Below are 9,729 nucleotides of genomic sequence, written 5' to 3'. Positions count from 1 at the left end.
TTTTCATCAAATATGCAATAATAGAGGAAATTAGGAAGGAAGAAAATATTTTTTCATGGCACTGTAGCATTTAGTGATGAGTACCCAGCATTTCTGGTTGATACATTTTTTATTTCAAAATAAGGGAATATGAATTAATGTCACAAGGCAGAACCTAGTTAAATGAGACCTTACGTATATCACGCATGAATGAATAATGTGTGAATAGATAAATATATTATAAATAATGTTATGATGCAATGAAGAGAAATGCATGCTTACTGTTGCATTTGTCGAAACTGATGTCATTAGTTTCAGGAATAGTAGGGACAGAGAAGACAATGGTGATTTTTCAGCATTTCACACCACCTGTCTGATTTGTAGATAATTCTGCTTCCTTTTTTTCATTTTATTTAACAGTCAATCCTAAAAAGAAAACGGTGATGGCCATTACATTTAAGCAAACAGTAATTGATGTGACTGGATGTAACTGTGAACATTGTGTTCAGTGGTCTCAGGGACCATCTGTACAGCAGGCCCCAGTCTTTTCAGACTGGGTAATACCAATTTTAGTTTTACCACAGTTTGTACACAGTAAAATGTACAATGTTACTTATGTAACCTTCACAGTGTTCATATGAGTTTGTACAGTGTTAGTTACATAACGTTAGTGAGCAATTGATTAGGTAGACCTGTACACCATCTTGTTAATGCAAATATTTCATCAGCCAATCATGTGGCAGCAACTAAATGCATAAAAGCATGCAGATCTGGTCAAGAGGTTCAGCTATTATTCAGACCAAATGTCAGAATGGGGAAGAAGTGTGATCTGAGTGACTTTTACCATGGAATGATTGTTGGTGGTTTGAGTATCTCAGAAACTGCTGATCTCTGGTGATTTTTACGCGCAACAGCCGGAAACAAAAAACATTCATCCTCAAACACCACCAATGTGTAGCACCCACCTAGGTGATGCATATTTGCCATTTTGCACCACAACGCTCACCACACACCAGCCGAGGTGGTGAGGGAGAGAACAATGTTTTTGCCAATGAAATCAGGGCATGATTAACTGACAGGTTGAAAGAGCCAGGGTTGGGATTTTAGCCAAAACACTGGGGAACTCCCTCCCCTTACGAAGAGTGTCATGGGATCTTTAATGACCACAGTGAGTCAGGACCTCGGTTTCATATGAGTTCAAGATGGATCAAATATGCTCTATTAGGTTTGTTTCATGCTGAACACTTTGCTGTGTATTAGTGTGTGGAACGGTGCATACTGCTTGTGTGTGTGGGTTTGTGGGTTTGTGTCTTTGGTATTGTGTGTAGAAGCATAGACCTATGTAGAGAAATAGGAGAGCCTATCAATTTTTGCTTGGCTCTCTATATACTCGCTGCATCAGCTGCATTTGTGGTGAAGGTGTGATGGAATATTATTTCATTAAAGGATCGATTATCTTCCTTGTTAACATACAGTAGCAATTTCATTGTTTAGCAATGTTCAGATATGCATGTAGAATTCATATGGAATGGCAGTGTCTTGAATTCCTGTCTTGTAATATGATGCTGATGGAATTTGGCAGAAAATGTTTTTTTATTCAGATCCTGGGCTTCTGATTGACTGTATAATTACTTAAGCACTGCCCTGTCGGGGAAATGAAGTTTAAGGTGAAATATGGTCAATTTCCGAATCCAGCAATTTTAACAGCCTCGTTTAACGTTCGGCACTCTGGATATTGAACTCAAGTGCAACTGTTAAAACCCTGCACTTATCCAACATGTAAAATACATTTTATCAATTTAATTTCTTAATTATTACCAAAAGATATCAATTATCAAATAAATTGCTGAATTCATTGATAGGCTGGATCAACGTGTATAAAAATGCACAACTCACAAGATTAAGATTAAGATTTTATTAAATTACAACATAAAATGTCTAAATCTAAAGACATGGTCAACTACCTTAAACATAGAATAACAGACATAGACAAGTACAGTCACAATAGAAAATAATGTAAGAAAGTACCAAACCTCAGCTTATGTCTCCCAAAAGTCCCACAAAACTGAAAGTCCAAAGACTCGAGGGCAGCTGAATCCTCCTGAAATCACTGATGAAAATGTAGAAATTTCCAGTGTAGCTGTAAGACCGAATCCTCTGTGCACACCAACAGCAGATATCAACCCCGAGTCTGAATGTGTCTGTCTGAATAAGCCATCCAAGTCAACATTTTATGTGATTGAAAAAGGGGGGGCCTTGCCCTCAGTGGGGCACAGCTGGACTCGGGAAGGTATGGGGGAGGTGGAACTGTCTTAGTGGAACTGTTAATATAGTTATTAAAGTTCCCTTATGTTGTTAGAAGCAGAACTGAGCAGTACGATAATGTCATCAAAAGATGAATGATTTTAGTGTCTTTATAAGGAGACCAAACATGAATATTCTAAGAGGCACTCAAACTCAGTTATTGTAAACCTCTAAATTTCCTTCTGCTTATAACAATAGAGGTGATACTTGTAGACAAATAATTGTTAAATACAGTCAGCTGTAACCTGCACCGTCAAGAGACATATGTTGCATGTAACAAAGCCAAATTGTACCGCGTTGGTTTCAGCTCAAAGTTGGAATTGCTTCTAAAATGGCAAATTTCAACAAACTTCTGTGTATCAACTTTGAGATTTTCAGTGATTTCAGATAGATGTCTTCACTGCAGATCGAAAGGTCTTTGTTCCTTTCAGCATGTGGAATGTTGGGCGGCAGGGTTGAGGGGGGCTGGGGCTGGATGGTGCGTGTTCTTCTTCCCAAGCCATAAAGTAATAACCTCTCAGCATGATCTTTGGGAGGGGGGCAGTGATAGAGCTGGAACAGGCAGCATTCCACATGATTAACGGGACAGGCTACTTCACTTAAGTTTGCTAAAATAATTTACTAATGATTTGCCTGGGTCTCGATGCCAATAATCAAAACTAGTTACCCAACAACCCTCTAAAACCATCATTCTTAAAGTCACCCTGCTTGCTCACAGATATTGGCCCTGTGCATATTGACTAGCATAGATCGACTTTATTAAATGGAATATTACTGTGCTGTATATGGTGGATGGGTATATTAAGTTACTGATTTGTGTCCATTATTAAGAGAATAATGTAAGGAATTTACTTCATGGGATATAAATATTTTTAAATATCACTATGGTCATCACACTACATGTGCAGCTGTGTATACTTGGTTTGGTTTGTAGATGTAAGGCAGTTTTGAGACAATGAGAAGTGAAAGTGACAAGTTGACAGGAATTGTCCACACATAGTTAGAAGCCCTTGATTGATGAGTCTGTGAGCTGTGCAATCAGTGTCTTTGTAAAGTGACATGTCCCAAATGATGGCTTGTTTGTCAATGTGAAAGTCAGTAAACATAAAAAGAATGCTTTCTTTCTGTGAATTAGTATTTTGTAGGTCACTTTGGAGTCAAATGACTAGAGCTAAGTGTAGACAGAATACTTAATTGTAATCATTCAATATTACCTTTTCCATGGTAAAGTCATTATTAATTGTCTGAATGAAATTTGTGATGCATTATCAATAATGATGTGGAACTTTGGATGGTGAACCATTGTATTATATGTGAAGGATTAATAATTAAGATGTAATTAATACATTGTATGAATTTTAAATGTTACAGTTGGCAAATTAACAAGCATTATATTGTTGTGTCCTATAAATATATTATCTTAAAATGAGGAATTATTGAGGTTCCTGCTGTTTGCTGTGGCAGTGTCAGAGACACTTGTGGAAGAATGTGACTGTGGTGTATGTGAGAATAGGCTCGTATGAGTGAACAGGACTCAGACTCACTTTGTGTGAGTGGTTGTGTGGTCACACTGTGGAAGATAGTGGAGATTCTGAATGATTAAGTGCTTTTAAGGATAACACACATTGTCAATTCATAACAATGCGATGGAGAGAGATTGCTGTGTTTCAGCCAGAGCTTGTGCAAAAAAATCTTGTAGAGATTTTGGTTAACCATACTGTATCTTACTGAAGCTTCATAATGTGTTGATTCATCGAACATGACTTTTGTTGAAATTAACAGATTTTTATAAATGGGTTAATATAGTTGTTTCCTTCCCCTCAGTGTGGTATCTGATTCAGGTATAATGATGTGAACGCAAGAAGCAATAAACAGAAAATAACATTTGACTCCAAAGATTATATTGACTTCAGTATGTATTCAGCTCTTAACACTGTGAATTCTGTCTTTGTTAAGTTTAAATGCTTTTTGATTTGATATCTCATAATCAATATTCATATTCCTCATATTGATTATATGTTGATGATAAGGTTAAGACGTCTTGAAGACATGAATACATTTTTTAAAATGTTAGTTCTGTTAATCATGATTTAACTGTGGGGGAACAGTAAACTTCTCATCACAGGCAACACCTGTGCAAATCCTAGGTTTTTTCACGAATGTGATTTCAGTTGGCTGGACTACCTTAGGGCTGCATTGGCTGTGCTGCCATTTAGATGTGGCAGAAGGTATAGTAAAGCTTTTCCTCTCAGAATAAAATGGACCATCAGTTTGGCTGAAAGTGTTCTACAGAAAATAAACAACTTAAGAGGCATAGTCTTGATTTTGATGTTTTTTACTCGTTGGGAATATACATATTTTGACAGCGCAAACAGCCTGCAGCCGTCAGAAGTGCAGATTGGTATTTCATTCATTCGCATTAAATGTGATGGGTTTTTTTCTCACACAGGCCACGATGCAATCAACATTTGTCCATTATCATTTGTCATTTGCATTTATCAGTGAGGTAAATACATGGGCAAATGTCGTCCAGGCCACAGTTCGATGAGTGTAGCAATGACTAAAATTAAATGAATAAAGGTATTATAATTATAATTATAATCATAATTTATAATAATACAATTATTTTAATTATAGGCTTATTTGTAATCCTCCTCCCTCCTGATAGATATACAGTGGTCTCCAGAATGGCACCCTTGACTGGCAATGCTAAAACAAATACTTAAAAAAACAAAACAATAATATCATAATAATTATTGAGATAAACTCAAAATGCCAGCAAGTGAGAAATACTGTACTTCCTTTAATAAAAATAATTCACAAAAGTCTAGGTCCCGCAATTATTGACACCCCTGGTTTAGTACTTTGTGCATCCACCTCTGGCAAGGATAACCGCATGTAGTTTCTTGTAAAGATTGACAAGGTTAAGGATTTTCCATTCTTCTGTGCTGATCCTTGATCCGCTTATAAAGTGCCCTCTTCTGTTCAGCCCACAGGCTTTCCATTGGATTGAGGTCCACTGCCTGAGATGCCCATTATAGAACTGCCTGTCTAGCTTTCATTGCCTGAGTATTTTTCGCATGTTGGCATTCATCTTAATGATTATTTAGAGTATTTTTTTAAAAGTATTTTTTGTGCGTTGTCAGGGGTGCCAATAATTCTGGAGCCCACTGCAGCATGCAGCCAGGTGTAACATGGATCTCATTCTCCCTGGAACCATTTGAGCTGTTGCCAGTTGTTTTGTGGTGCTAAGGTCTATTTGTGTCAGATACAGGGGACCAACGTGAGAAACCTGCATTGTAGCTCAGGGAATCATCTGTACTGCATCCTGCCTGTTTTGCATAAAAGCGTAATTGCATCTTGTCTGTGCTGCATCACATCTGCAACCTCTCTGTACTGCAGTGTGCCTGTCTTAGAGCCTGTATGCACTGCACCACATTGCATCTTGTCTCTACTGTACTGTGAATATTTCCTTTTCTTTCTTTGCACTGTCACATTACAGAGCAATCTGTTCCATTTAGCAGCTGTGAGACAGGTGATTGTGAACCAATGACAATGTAGCCTTGCCCTTCTGCCCATCCCAGTAACAACAGCTGTGTGACAGAACTAAGCTTCCTGGTGGGCACTGCCATTATGCAATGTCAAATATCCCAAGGGTCTAAATGGCCTACAGGTAAATATAGGAGCTCTGCAAGTTGCCCTTCATACCGGTGACTTCAAAGGACATAAATAATATAATGCATTTCAGTGCTGTCTGTGCTTTGATTTAATGGGTTAAAGGCTGTCAGGCCAGCAGGCATGAAGACACTAATGGCCCACATGCTCCAAGACATAATTTTATTTTTATGAGTCAGACAGAGACTGGTCGATTTTTATTCAGGCAATTCTGAACATAATTTAACCCTCACCAAATACAGCAGTATTCTTTTTGTGCTTGTCTTTCTGAAATACTCATTTCCTATCCAACTGCATAATGTAAATAGTAACTTTATTCAGCATCTTGCACACATACTGTACACCTCCTGTGTGTTCCCGCTCAGTCTGCAGTACTGCTGCAGTAGACAACGGAACACGTCTGAAATTACCTGTTGTCATGGAGACAACTGTGAGCCTATGAGGTGGTCCAGCATCTCCGCTGAAAATCAGAGGGCTTCCTGAGGTAGGACAAATACGGTGGGGGGTGGTCCCAGGAGACGTGAAGCTCCCTCATAAAGCAGGCCTAATCTTAAGACTGGCACAGATGCTCATGTCGCCCTTCTTTAAGTGAAAATGCTATTGGGATTCTATGGCACAGTGGAGCTAGAACCTCAGTACACAATGTGATTATCTGAATTTGGGTTGAATGTAGATGTGTGCTGTGGTATGATTTCACATTTGGATTCTCAGGATATTTACTGTGTGAACACATTAATGATTTTGTGCTTTGCTGTTGCTCCTGAAGTACAGGTTGTACTCATATTAATAATTCTTCAATATTCATTTGTCTGATTAAAAATTAACTAGTTTTGTATTCATTTGTTTTTGTATATCCACTTTGAAATGGAAGTGAAAAGTGCTCTTATGGGTGTAAAACGTGTTTCTTTGCCTGAAAATTTTTGTCTCACAAGGGTATAGAGCAGGGGTCTCCAATCTTATCCAGAAAGGGCCGGTGTGTGTGCAGGTTGTTGTTTTAGCACAGGACTAAGACAGCTGATTCTACTCATCTAGGTCTTGATTAAAGACCACGATTAGTTCATTAGTATAATCAGGTGTGTTACTGCTGGGTTAAAACAAAAACCTGCACCCACGCCGGCCCTTTTAGGATAAGATTGGAGACCCCTGGTATAGAGCAATCCTTCTGGAAAATATACGCATTTGAATAGACTGATGAAGAAAAGTGTTTTATGTATTTCAGTTTAAACTTCCAAATATTACAGTTACAAGTGATGCAATAATGGTGCCAACTGGTTGTAACACTTGCATCAGTCCATGTCTGAACCTTCTTTCTTTAGTTCGTAAAGGTTTGAAAAGCTGTTGGTGTGAAAAGCTGTCTGGAGCAGTCTGAATATACTGTATCTGGTGTACATTTCAGACCGGATACTGTCTGCCGAGAGTATCTTGTCTTTCATGTTTTCCATACTCTTGATAGTGAAACTGGAGTATTATATGAACTATTGGGCCTGCAATACAATACAATAAGTTCATATACCTTAGCAAGAATATAAAGCTTGCTTGTATTCACTTGGAGATAGTAATTATATGAAGATAATAGTCCATGAAATTATTTTGTGTACTGAAACAATTTATGGTTTGTATTGATCAGTGCAACCTTCAACACTTCTATGATCCATTTTTCCATTTAAGTGTAAATGATAAGAAGTAGGAGGCAGTGAAGTGTGCTGCTTGCAGAGCAGATGTTATTTATTTTATTGACTTTCATGAAACAAACACTCTCAAGGTCCCAACTTTAATTTCTTCCAAACCCTTATCCTCTAATTTGATTCATGTGTGTTCAAATTCACGCTGCGTTTTTGCTGAATTCGTTTTGCTTCATGAAAGTCTTCTCATGTGCTGCCGTCTCTTATGGGTCATTCTGTGCACTAACTGTATTTGTCTAAAATCAAGGCGTCTGATTGGCTGGCCAGCTGGATTTGGCTTGCACTCACTGTCGTTTCCCAGAGGCCTGATACCCTTCGTTTATCACCTGCATTTGAAAGCTTACTTGGCAGTTAAAGCCTTCTGGGTTCAAAATAAAGAGACACAAACAGACTGCCTCTCTGGTAAGCAGCGTGTGCTCTTCCTTTCTCTTCTAACTTCATCCCGGTACACAAACTTCTTCCCCTTTGGCTGCTTTCAGAAAATACATCCAGCTGTGTGGAAAATGTGACCATTTGGGGTGGAGTGAAAGATGGCTGGGCTAAATTGTCAGCAGCACTGTTGCCTATAGCCACTCCTCAGGATCTTCTTCAATTGATGGTCTGTGGTTTAATAGAAAGAAGGTAGAGTAAGAACAATGTGAAACAGCTCAAACAACCCCCACCCCTTTCCTGTCCAAGCTGGCATGTCAGAGGCAGCCTGGTATAGTGGAGAGATCTTTGGTAATATTTTGTCTGTTTTTTGTATGAAATCGGGCAGGTTAAAGCTCTATTGTACCCTGGCTGCAATGAGTTTGCATTGTGAGAGGCTGTGTAGACATGCCTGGGCGGGCTAGAGGATGGTTTCTCTCAGCACCTCTCAGTTTATCTGGATACTTCATTGAAGCAAATGCATTTCTGCCTAATGGTATGTGATGGCTTAAGTGCTTGTGGTTATAATGTTAGTTATTTGAATATGTGCTAGTTTAACTGGAAGTATTGGCCACTTTATCAGACAAATAGAACAGAACCAGGGCTAAGTGCAATAAGTGGACAAGCTGTCTGGGCAGAACAGAGGAGATGTAAAATTCTAAATCTTACATGACAATTCGTTTGTTTCTTTCAGTTATTTTTTTATGAATTGACTTAGGAGAGAGTCCCTGTGCTTCTACCACTTCTGGAGAAGTTGTTAAATTAGTTTCAATTATGTTACTGTTTTGTCATGGCAAGAGGGTATTCCTTCTACAACCGAGAGGAAATAAGGTAGTATAGGTAGCAATATGAAGGTGTGATACAGGAAGTAGAGGGGTCAATAACAATATGAAGGTGTGATATAACCCTGGACCTGGACAGGCAGCCTCTGCTTGTTTTTGTTAATTGGCAACACATTTAGACCTCAGAAGAGCTGAGTTAACTGTGTAATCATGTGCAGTGAAATGCACAACATTGAAAAACAACCACAATCTTTCAAACAGAAGTACTTACTGTACATATTTCTGTCTGAATGTTTACTGCTGGGAAAAAATGTCTTAAAGGACACAACAGGATACTTCAACTCCAGAGTGATCCAGAAATGTGGGCTTTTTGTCTGAGAGGTTGTTTGTTAATCTTGGAAATGTCCTGATCTGATGTACAATGAAGCCTGATTGCAGGTGATTATCACAGTTGGCATTTTTAATGATATTACATGGCTGCTCATGGAGAAGGTTGTGAGGTGAGCATGGTAAAAGACTGTTGGAGAAAAACAAAGAAATTGGAAAGATATATTAGAGATGAGGTGTAGAAGAGAGGTGTAGAATTATGTATATGTAGAGGGTAGATTATGAGAGAAACACTGAGAGTAACACTGAGAGTTTGTTTAAAATTAAGCAGTCTTTTCCTATTGTTTTTCCACATGGGATTTCTTGGAGTCTGTTGATGTTGTCAGGTGGAAGGCGCTGTAGGGGAAATGCTCAAACTGAGAGAAATCAGAAACTCTGAAATTTCCACAAGGGGTGGGCCAAGGGGAGATATTTTTGAGTCTTGACTAATTGTGTTTCATGACAGATAATGCATTTTATTTACTTTAGCCAATTTCTATAAATGAGCTAGAAAAGGGTAATGAAAATTTAAA

The sequence above is a fragment of the Conger conger genome, chromosome 1, assembly GCF_963514075.1.
Source record: "Conger conger chromosome 1, fConCon1.1, whole genome shotgun sequence".
NCBI lineage: Eukaryota > Metazoa > Chordata > Actinopteri > Anguilliformes > Congridae > Conger > Conger conger.
Note: the sequence above shows the minus strand (reverse complement) of the source record.